Raw genomic sequence first — 12,286 nt, 5'->3', positions numbered from 1 at the left:
GCCTATCTCTCTGTCTCTTTCCTCGCTCTATCTCTGTCATTCTCTCACTGACTTTGCATATCCTTATCTATCCGTCTCTGTGTCTAACATTCTCTCCCTGACTCTGTCTATATCTATTTCTCTGTCTCGGTCTTCATCTCTTTCTCTCCTCTCTCTCTCCTTACATACATACATACATACATTTATTTAACACATGTGGTACACGCACAAGGGGACACAGGTGGAAGCTGAGTACCCAAATGAGCCAGAGAGATTATAGAAAGAACTTTTCAGTGTCAGAGTAGTTAATAAATGGAATGCATTAGGCAGTAATGTGGTGGAGGCTGACTCCATACACAGGTTCAAATGTAGATATGACAGAGCCCAGTAGGCTCAGGAATCTGTGCATCAGTTGATTGACGGTTGAGAGGCGGGACCAAAGAGCCAAAGTTCAACCCTCGCAACCACAACTAGGTTAGTACATACATACATACATACGATATAAAACAGTGGAGGATTCCCAGGTAGAACAATCAACCACTATGCCCATTACCCCTTTACCCTGTTGTCCTTAACTACACAACTATACAAGAGTCATTAACACGTGTAATGGCTGATCCCCCATCACGATAGCATGAAGACCAATTGCCTGACCCGCAGTCCGTCTTGCTCCTCAAATAATTTTCGGGTTAACATGAAAACGTCTCTCGAGTTTATCTCTCTAATGTTGTTTTCCCATCTTTCATTTTATCAGCTTAGTTCCTTTATTATGCCCCAATTACTCATCCATTGAGCGGTAGTTAAACTGAACCCAAATTTAAAAAAAGTTCCTTTTGCTAAGCAAGCTACAGTCTTGATAAGTCAGATATATTGTTTGTTAACACATTTCTCAACAATAAACAATCAGTTTTATCAAGCTAACATATCCTAACACAACGAGTGAGAGTATTAACTGGTCTAATTATTTTATTAGACCAGTATATATTATTAGATTATACTGGTATAATTATATATATATATATATATATATATATATATATATATATATATATATATATATATATATATATATATATATATATATACATATATATATATATATATAACTTTAGAACACTTTCCCACCAGGAGACTCGAACCCTAGCCAGCACAGAAGCCTTCCAGCAACTGGCATAACAGGTACGCCTTAACCCGCTCCACCACCCGCTCAGACCCTTAAAAGAGATGGTAATTTCGGAGTATTTAAATACACCAAAGATCACCACCTCCCAAGAGCACTAGAGCAAGTGAGGGGTCATTTAGACGTTAATTTCATCAAGTCCCTGTTAATATGGGAAGACACAGTGTCTATGCTTAAGGCACAACTCTCCTAAACACGAGAGTGAAGTATAGAACTTTAGAACACTTTCCCACCAGGAGACTCGAACCCTAGCCAGCACAGAAGCCTTCCAGCAACTGGCATAACAGGTACGCCTTAACCCGCTCCACCACCCGCTCAGACCCTTAAAAGAGATGGTAATTTCGGAGTATTTAAATACACCAAAGATCACCACCTCCCAAGAGCACTAGAGCAAGTGAGGGGTCATTTAGACGTTAATTTCATCAAGTCCCTGTTAATATGGGAAGACACAGTGTCTATGCTTAAGGCACAACTCTCCTAAACACGAGAGTGAAGTATAGAACTTTAGAACACTTTCCCACCAGGAGACTCGAACCCTAGCCAGCACAGAAGCCTTCCAGCAACTGGCATAACAGGTACGCCTTAACCCGCTCCACCACCCGCTCAGACCCTTTAAAGAGATGGTAATTTCGGAGTATTTAAATACACCAAAGATCACCACCTCCCAAGAGCACTAGAGCAAGTGAGGGGTCATTTAGACGTTAATTTCATCAAGTCCCTGTTAATATGGGAAGACACAGTGTCTATGCTTAAGGCACAACTCTCCTAAACACGAGAGTGAAGTATAGAACTTTAGAACACTTTCCCACCAGGAGACTCGAACCCTAGCCAGCACAGAAGCCTTCCAGCAACTGGCATAACAGGTACGCCTTAACCCGCTCCACCACCCGCTCAGACCCTTAAAAGAGATGGTAATTTCGGAGTATTTAAATACACCAAAGATCACCACCTCCCAAGAGCACTAGAGCAAGTGAGGGGTCATTTAGACGTTAATTTCATCAAGTCCCTGTTAATATGGGAAGACACAGTGTCTATGCTTAAGGCACAACTCTCCTAAACACGAGAGTGAAGTATAGAACTTTAGAACACTTTCCCACCAGGAGACTCGAACCCTAGCCAGCACAGAAGCCTTCCAGCAACTGGCATAACAGGTACGCCTTAACCCGCTCCACCACCCGCTCAGACCCTTAAAAGAGATGGTAATTTCGGAGTATTTAAATACACCAAAGATCACCACCTCCCAAGAGCACTAGAGCAAGTGAGGGGTCATTTAGACGTTAATTTCATCAAGTCCCTGTTAATATGGGAAGACACAGTGTCTATGCTTAAGGCACAACCCTCCTAAACACGAGAGTGAAGTATAGAACTTTAGAACACTTTCCCACCAGGAGACTCGAACCCTAGCCAGCACAGAAGCCTTCCAGCAACTGGCATAACAGGTACGCCTTAACCCGCTCCACCACCCGCTCAGACCCTTAAAAGAGATGGTAATTTCGGAGTATTTAAATACACCAAAGATCACCACCTCCCAAGAGCACTAGAGCAAGTGAGGGGTCATTTAGACGTTAATTTCATCAAGTCCCTGTTAATATGGGAAGACACAGTGTCTATGCTTAAGGCACAACTCTCCTAAACACGAGAGTGAAGTATAGAACTTTAGAACACTTTCCCACCAGGAGACTCGAACCCTAGCCAGCACAGAAGCCTTCCAGCAACTGGCATAACAGGTACGCCTTAACCCGCTCCACCACCCGCTCAGACCCTTAAAAGAGATGGTAATTTTGGAGTTTCCTTCTTATGATGTGACATCATAAGAAGGAAAGTGAAAAGCCATGCAACCTCTGAAGAGACAACTAACACAACACCTATACCCCCTATTAGACTATTTTACAGGAACTTCTTTTCCACAGCTCATAAAACGGAGGAAAGGGTCCTGAAAGATATTGTTAATAGAAACGTTATCCCTACAGACAAAAATCAGAGGATACAACTGACGATTTACTATAAAACCAGAAAAACGGCCAGCCTACTCATGAGAAACTCTCCAGACACAAAACAGAACGCTTTAAAAGAGACTAACGTCGTCTATGCCTTCAAATGCCCACTTGGGGACTGTAAGCTCCAAAAAACCCAGTATATAGGCAAGACAACAACATCTCTTTCCAGGCGTTTAACGATGCATAAGCAACAGGGCTCCATTAAGGAACATATAATCTCTTCCCATAACCAAACCATCGCCAGAGAAATCCTAGTAAACAACACAGAAATCATCGATAGATACAGCGATAGCAGGCGGCTTGACGTTTGCGAGGCACTACACATCAAGAAGTCAACACCAGCAATCAACAGCCAATTATTGCACAACTATATTCTACCCACCTCAAGACTCCGCTCCAATATAGAAGCATCAAGAAATATGGACCAATAGGCTTTCTACAAACACTTCTATTCAATACCCATTGTTTCTGTTCTGTCTTGTGTTGATACTTTTAATACCCTATTAATATCCCCTCATGTTCTGTCTTGTGTTAATGCCACGTCACTATATGCCACATCATCCCTCCCACCTCACTCAAATGTAGATATAATAGCAGAGATACGTAAGTTCTAATCAGTTGTGTATTTGTGAAGTCTTTGAAAATGTAATAAGTTTTACGAAACGCGCCCGTGTCGCGTCAGACTAGAAATAAAAATGAATTTTGGAGAAGTGATTTTTGATTTACCTCCAACAGTGAAGCGTAATGTACGAAAGATTGAGAAAATTCGTGTTAGAATTATTAATCTTACTTTTTCGGTCATATTTAATAATATATGTCTACAGGAAAGACTGCTACCAAAATATACTAATATATATATATATATATATATATATATATATATATTAGTATATATATATATATTATAGTATATATATATTAGTATATATATATATATTAGTATATATATATATATATATATATATATATATATATATATATATATATATATATATATATATGTATGAGTGTGTGTGTACATGTGTATACAACATTAATAATTTTGTAACTAGCGTCAAACATTGTTATTTGCTTAGCTAAACGAACTAGAGGGTTCAGTTCCTGACCCGATTATGTGCCTCTGTAATCCTTTACACCACGGCCCACGGGATGGGTATGGGGTGCATAATAAAGAAAGAAATAGAAGGAATTGAAATTGCATAATACGGTTATTGACATTCAATAATAGTAAGATAAAGCAATGAGGACCAAATGGGAGACCAGTGATCAGATGAATATTACAGACTCAAGGGTAGCCTTCTCTTCTTGTATATAAATGAAAAAATAAATTCGTTTGTTTAATTCTAATGCTTGTAGGTGAGAACAATTGTGAACGCCAGCTAGCGCACAAGTACATGAGCGCCCAAAATACTTTTACACAAAAGACATGTACAGACAGGCGTGTGGCTTCTGACTTCTTTTTTATTGATTAATATTAAATATTAGGCGCTTACCTATAATAGTTATCATTTTATACAAGTATAACTCACACATAATAAATATAAAAGGAGTTTATCCAAAAACTGACAGAAGTGTTGTGTTTTGTGCGTTGTATCGTGTTTGTGGGCATTCGGGTGTGTTGTGTTTACGCTGGCGGGCGGCGTCCTTACCAACTCCGGATTATGTCTATTACATCACTAAACTTCATTTAATAACTATATGCCTGTTAAATAGAAGATTTTAATTGTTAATAGCATTATATTGTCGTTTTAATGTGGCACACGTACACATATGCGAAACATCGAAAGCTGGTGTCCGAAGTGGTAAAAATATTAGTGTGCGATGTTGTCAATGTACGGAGTGTCTTGTATCCACGCCAAGACCCACCAACTTTTTTGTTTGTATGAAGGGCTGCGAGAGCGTCTGTTTGTTGATTTCTCGCTGGTCGGTTGCCTCTCTGCTGCTCCGCTGCCGTTTTCTCTATCTCCACCGTGTTAAATAAAATTAAATAAATTTAAAAATTTAAAAATTTAAAATAAAATTTAAAAATTAAAAATTTAAAATAAAATTTAAAATTAAAATTTAAAATAAAATTTAAAATTAAAATTTAAAATAAAATTTAAAATAAAATTTAAAATAAAATTTAAAATAAAATTTAAAATAAAATTTAAAATAAAATTTAAAATAAAATTTAAAATAAAATTTAAAATAAAATTTAAAATAAAATTTAAAATAAAATTTAAAATAAAATTTAAAATAAAATTTAAAATAAAATTTAAAATAAAATTTAAAATAAAATTTAAAATAAAATTTAAAATAAAATTTAAAATAAAATTTAAAATAAAATTTAAAATAAAATTTAAAATAAAATTTAAAATAAAATTTAAAATAAAATTTAAAATAAAATTTAAAATAAAATTTAAAATAAAATTTAAAATAAAATTTAAAATAAAATTTAAAATAAAATTTAAAATAAAATTTAAAATAAAATTTAAAATAAAATTTAAAATAAAATTTAAAATAAAATTTAAAATAAAATTTAAAATAAAATTAAAATAAAATTAAAATAAAATTAAAAATAAAATTAAAATAAAATTAAAATATAAAATAAAACATAATAAAATAAAAATAAAATAAAAAAATAAAATAAAATTAAAATAAAATTAATTAAATAACTAAATAATAAAATAAAATACATGTTTATTGGTTGGGAAGAAGAATTAGGGGGAGATGGGAAAGACACAGGAGACTGGGTAGGAAAGGGGGGAAAACTCCAGATGGAGAACCATGAGGGGGTGGGGACCCTTCAGGACAGAACATAAAGGTACAGGGGGAGGAGGCCTGAAGCGGTTGAGAGACCGAATAAGGTGGGAAGGACGAGGAGAGGTAGAACCCAACGAGCCCCTCATCAAGACTCCATGGAGGGGCAATTAGGGGTAGTCTCTCCCCATGACCTTCCTCCTACCATTGCTGGCAAACTGTTCTGGTGATGCTGGCCACAGACGCGTAACTCACGGGCACTTAACGAGCGGGGCGGCGCTCCATTTTTTTTTTCCTAACTGCATTCTCTTTCGGCCATGTACATCCTTGCCGAGTGTCCATACTCCCAGGACGAGTGTGTGTATTGCTTCCTGACCGTTCCTCTCGGTCACTTGAACCGGGATAGAATTCTTTTTGAATCATACCTTTGATATTGTTCACCTTGTGTGTGTTATGGCATCCAGAGTTATTTAGCACCCGTGAGAGTATTCCAGATTTTATCGTGCTACATAACTTTCCTAGCTTGAAGTATTTATTGAAACAAGGCACCATCATTAGCCTTTAAACTATTGTCCTACTGCTTCATTTATTTAAATAAATAATTATCAAGTAATTATCAAAAGAAGGCACCAAACCGGGAAGGCTATGTATTCATTTATATAAGAATTTTAATTTTGGGCTTGCTTGTCCATTTATGTGGCAGATACGTCTAACCACTTTCTTCCAAGAGATCTACAGTACTGTTAATTTAGTGTTTAGCTCCTACAAAACTATGTCATCAGCAGCAGACTGAAAACGTGTAGCTCAAGATAGACTAGTGGAACAAGATTTATTTTTTTCTCCAAAACTTGTTGGGATTAATAAAGAAAATGCAGGTGCCCAGCAGCAGTGTTCACGAAACCATTTCTGTTCAGGTGACAGCCCAAGCATTCCTTACTCTTGTCTCAGTGCTTCTCAAAATGCGGATCACTGCCCTTAAGTGGGTGGCTACAAACTAAAGCTAGCGAGGTTTCAGTAATCTGCAATTCATGAGGCTGACGTTACTTTTGTCAATCCATTACTGGCAGACCTACAAGAACAAAATGAAAAAGATATCCATTACTAATGTAAAAATCTTGGTTCACAAAATTAAAAGTTGTTGATGGAACAAGCTCGACACTTAACATCCGTGCATCACCGTCTTCTTCCAAGTTGTAATAATTTTACAGTACATATCTTAAGTTTAAAATGAAAATATTTTGTCTGCGTTTCATGCTAAACTTCATTCCTGCTCCCTCCCTTCCCTTATCTTCCTAAAACTAGAAATTTAAGTGTTCCATCTATAAATAGGCATTTGTGTACTAGTTTAGATAAATTTACTAGTACTATATTGGGCTGCAGTACAGAATGCAGTTCTGGGTATATTAAAATATACGCAACAAGTAATTTAGTTGACCAATTTGAATGAATATTAAAACTCGTAAAATGCATTTTGGAATACTAAAGTCAAGCCAGCGTTCATGTTTCTTCAAGATACCAAGTAATACACTGCCAAACAGGACAAAAGTCATTCATTGTACACCACCTCGCGAGGTGGCTGTAAAGTATAACTAAGCTAATTTGAATTTATATTTTATTTTTACAACTTTACCATAGAGTAAAGTAGGCCATTTTCTGGCAAAGAAAAAATCCAAAAGGCTGATGTCAGACGAGTCCATGTGGTGCCACTTTATACCGTCGTTATAGATGTTCTTCAGGACCCGGGGCAGTCCTCGCTCTCCCCGCTGTCTGGCTGTGGTCACCCGAACCTGGGCACGGGAGGAAAGAGTTAATATATTCCTTAAAATGATAAAGTTATCGCAAGATTTAAATCGACTTATAGCCGCTGAAAACCTTATGAGTAACCTGCACTTAAAATCTACCAATTTGAGTTGTATGACAATGAAGTAAAACAAGCCATACTGACCCTTCAGTGCGAGACCAGTTGTTGCAGGACAGTGTACCAGGGCGACCACCAGGTCGTGGCGCCTCTCGCCGATGCTCGTCAACAGGAACTGGATCCCACCTAACAAAAATATTTAGTTTCATAAAAATTCCTGGACATTATGCAAGTCTTAGTCAAGCCGGATTATCATTTAAAGTTAAATGCACATGTATTTAAATAAATAAACTAACTTAACAAGTAAACTCTCTTCTGACGATAATGCTCTTTATGATGTCTTCCTTATCCTTGTCTTTGATACTAGCTAGCTGGAAGCCTATGCCAAGACTAACACTGTTTATTCAGGTAAGGTACATACATACAAGTGATGTTACATTAATGGATTGATATATAGATAGAGCTAGTACATACAATGCCTAAAGCCACTAGTACGCAATGCGTTTCGGGCAAGAAAAACATTAATATCTAGAACTTAATACTAATTGAGCATAAAGAATAAAAAGTGTTGAAAACAAATACAAATAAAGATAAAAAAAAGGGGGAACATGACTGAAAAAACAGCACAAATACAATAGGTTGACAGTGTTGATTAAAAAAAATAATAATAATAAAATAACAGACATGGGTTGACAATAAAGGAGAGGTGGGTTACAGGGAGTTTATTAGGTAGTGTTTAGTTTTTATCTTAAACTGGTTGAGAGGTACAGTCTTTAACATGGTTGGTTAGGTCATTCCACATTCTGGGTCCCTTGATTTGTAGAGCATTTCTAGTTTGATTAAGTCGTACTCTAGGAATATCAAAACTGTATTTATTCCTGGTGTGGTGCTCATGGGTTCTGTTACAACCTTCAATGAAGCTTTTGAGGTCAGGATTGGCATTACAGTTCAGCGTTTTATATATGTATAATACACAAGAGAGAATGTGCAGTGACTTAATATCTAACATATTCAGAGATTTGAGTAAGGGTACCGAGTGATGTCTGGGGCCAGAGTTGGATATTGTCCTAATAGCAGCTTTGTGTTGGGTAATGAGAGGACGTAAATGATTTTGGGTAGTAGAACCCCAAGCACAAATACCATAGTTGAGGTATGGATAGATGAGGGAGTAATAGAGAGTCACCAGGGCAGGGCGTGGTACATAATATCTGATCTTAGAAAGAATGCCAACAGTTTTTGAAACTTTTTGATATATTTAGAATGTGACCCTGGAAATTCAGCTTGTGGTCGATGAGAAAGCCAAGGAATTTGCCATCTAATTTGTTACAAATTTGGGTATTGTTTATTTTGAGATTTATCTGATTAGAGGATTTATTGCCAAACAGAATATAAAACGTTTTGTCAATGTTAAGGGTGAGTTTGTTGGCAGTTAGCCAAAGATGGACTTTCTCTAGCTCAGTATTAACTGTGGCATTTAGAGCAAGGGGGTCAGGACTGGAGTAAATGAAGGTTGTGTCGTCAGCAAATAGAATTGGTTTGAGGTGTTGGGAGGCATTTGGAAGGTCATTAATGTAGATGAGAAAGAGGAGAGGGCCAAGTATGCTGCCCTGAGGAACACCAATGTTGATGGGTAGGGTGGGAGAAATTGTATTATTCACAGAAACATACTGGAGCCTGTCAGTAAGATAAGATTTGAGGTATTGCAGGGAGTGTCCTCTGACTCCATAATGATGTAATTTAAGAAGAAGGTTTTGATGGTTGACAGTGTCAAAAGCCTTACGCAGGTCCACAAATAACCCAACAGGAAACTTTTTTATCAAGAGCTGCGTGAATTAAGCTAATCATACTAATAAGTGCATCGTTAGTGCTTTTTTTGGGTCTGAAGCCATATTGACAAGAGCTAAGTATATTGTGTTTGGCTAGAAAAGAGTAAAGCTGCTTGTAGATTAGCTTTTCGAATATTTTTGACAAGTTAGGCAGGATTGATATAGGTCTGTAGTTAACATCAGTGAGATCACCACATTTGTGGACAGGGGTTACTCTTGCTTTTTTTAGAATGTCAGGAAAGGTTTGGAGTTCAAGTGACTTGTTGAAGAGCAATGCAATAGCAGGGGCTAGAGATCTGGAGGCTTTTTTGTAAATTAAAGTCGGAATCTCCTCGAGGGCACTAGACTTGGTTTTAAGGGAAAGGATTATTTCATTGACATCAGTGGAACTAGTAGGCTTTAGGTACAGAGACTGGATAGTTACCTGTAAGATAGTCCTTAACATCAGTACAGGAAGATGGAATATCATTTGCAAGGGATGACCCAATGGAAGAGAAGAACCTATTGAACTCTATATCAGAATCAGAGGCTGAAAGCTGACCAACGTTATTGGAAAGGAGTGTTGGTTTGTTATTTAAAATCTTCTTTGATCCCAATATTTGTGAAATTGTGCTCCAAGTTTTTTTAATGTTGCTCTTTATTTGGGTAGACGGGCAGTAGGAGTTTGCTTGATCCTAGTTATAGGTATTAGTAATTAAGCGCAATGAGAAACTGGAGACGCAACAAAGGGGCAGGGGAGGGAGGGGGCGGCGCAACAAAGGGGCAGGGGAAGGGGGGGATCCGCCACATGGGGCAGGGGAGGGATCCGCCACATGGGGCAGGGGAAGGGGGGGGGGGGATCCGCCACATGGGGCAGGGGGGGGAATCCGCCACATGGGGCAGGGGGGGAATCCGCCACATGGGGCAGGGGGGGAATCCGCCACATGGGGCAGGGGGGGAATCCGCCACATGGGGCAGGGGGGGAATCCGCCACATGGGGCAGGGAAAGGGGGGGGATCCGCCACATGGGGCAGGGAAAGGGGGGGGATCCGCCACATGGGGCAGGGAAAGGGGGGGGATCCGCCACATGGGGCAGGGGGAGGGGGGGGGGGAGATCCGCCACATGGGGCAGGGGGAGGGGGGGGAGATCCGCCACATGGGGCAGGGGGAGGGGGGGGGAGATCCGCCACATGGAGCAGGGGGAGGGGGGGGGAGATCCGCCACATGGGGCAGGGGGGGAGATCCGCCACATGGGGCAGGGGGAGGGGGGGGAGATCCTCACCATACAGCTCAACCTCAAGATCCGCCACATGGGACAGGGGGGAGGGGGGGAGATGCTCACCATACAACTCAACCTCAAGAGACGAGGCTGAACTGTATACCAAAAGTGAGGTAAAACAACACTGAAGTGCTTTGTGTCACATCGTCACTTTTATACCCGGCAGCCAACCAAACCCGGCCGCTGATTGGTTGACATTCACCCTCAAACTCGCCCCCATTGGTTAACATTCTGCGAGTCTGAAGTGTCAATTAACAATGGCCAACAACCACTCCTTCACTTCCACAAATACGAACGAGTCTCTAATGAACCAATAATGATCCCCAACTTGAATGTTTGAAGTTGTTCGTTTACAAATATAATTCACAAATCAAATACATTTTTTTTTTTTTTTGAGATATATACAAGAGTTGTTACATTCTTGTACAGCCACTAGTACTAGTATGCAGTATTCTACTGCAAATGTTGCAACAGAACAACAGGTACAACAGAGCAACATTTGCAATAGAATCGGCAATGAAGTAGTGATCCACACGCACTCTATGCGTGCGTGTGGATTATTCTCATGATATATATTCACCTCCCACCCATGATGTATTCACCTCCCACCCATGATGTATTCACCTCCCACCCATGATGTATTCACCTCCCACCCATGATGTATTCACCTCCCACCCATGATGTATTCACCTCCCACCCATGATGTATTCACCTCCCACCCATGATGTATTCACCTCCCACCCATGATGTATTCACCTCCCACCCATGATGTATTCACCTCCCACCCATGATGTATTCACCACCCACCCATGATGTATTCACCTCCCACCCATGATGTATTCACCTCCCACCCATGATGTATTCACCTCCCACCCATGATGTATTCACCTCCCACCCATGATGTATTCACCTCCCACCCATGATGTATTCACCACCCACCCATGATGTATTCACCTCCCACCCATGATGTATTCACCTCCCACCCATGATGTATTCACCTCCCACCCATGATGTATTCACCTCCCACCCATGATGTATTCACCTCCCACCCATGATGTATTCACCTCCCACCCATGATGTATTCACCTCCCACCCATGATGTATTCACCTCCCACCCATGATGTATTCACCTCCCACCCATGATGTATTCACCTCCCACCCATGATGTATTCACCTCCCACCCATGATGTATTCACCTCCCACCCATGATGTATTCACCACCCACCCATGATGTATTCACCTCCCACCCATGATGTATTCACCTCCCACCCATGATGTATTCACCTCCCACCCATGATGTATTCACCTCCCACCCATGATGTATTCACCTCCCACCCATGATGTATTCACCTCCCACCCATGATGTATTCACCACCCACCCATGATGTATTCACCTCCCACCCATGATGTATTCACCACCCACCCATGATGTATTCACCTCCCACCCAT

The 12,286-nt window shown here is 39.7% G+C and overlaps 1 long non-coding RNA gene across 1 annotated transcript; it reads right to left on the bottom strand.

The window, feature by feature from the left end:
- Positions 1–5,877: 5,877 nt before the first annotated feature.
- Positions 5,878–11,338, bottom strand: LOC123747096 (uncharacterized). The gene is made up of 3 exons (XR_006771629.2): positions 10,901–11,338; positions 7,841–7,939; positions 5,878–7,682 (listed from the first exon to the last, which is right to left on the bottom strand). It is a non-coding gene; the product is annotated as an uncharacterized lncRNA (long non-coding RNA).
- Between the last annotated feature and the right edge of the window lie 948 nt (positions 11,339–12,286).

Source organism: Procambarus clarkii, chromosome 87 (genome assembly GCF_040958095.1).
Source record: "Procambarus clarkii isolate CNS0578487 chromosome 87, FALCON_Pclarkii_2.0, whole genome shotgun sequence".
Classification (NCBI taxonomy): Eukaryota; Metazoa; Arthropoda; class Malacostraca; order Decapoda; family Cambaridae; genus Procambarus; species Procambarus clarkii.
The sequence above is the reverse complement of the archived record's forward strand: the minus strand, read 5'-3'. Positions and strand labels throughout refer to the sequence as shown.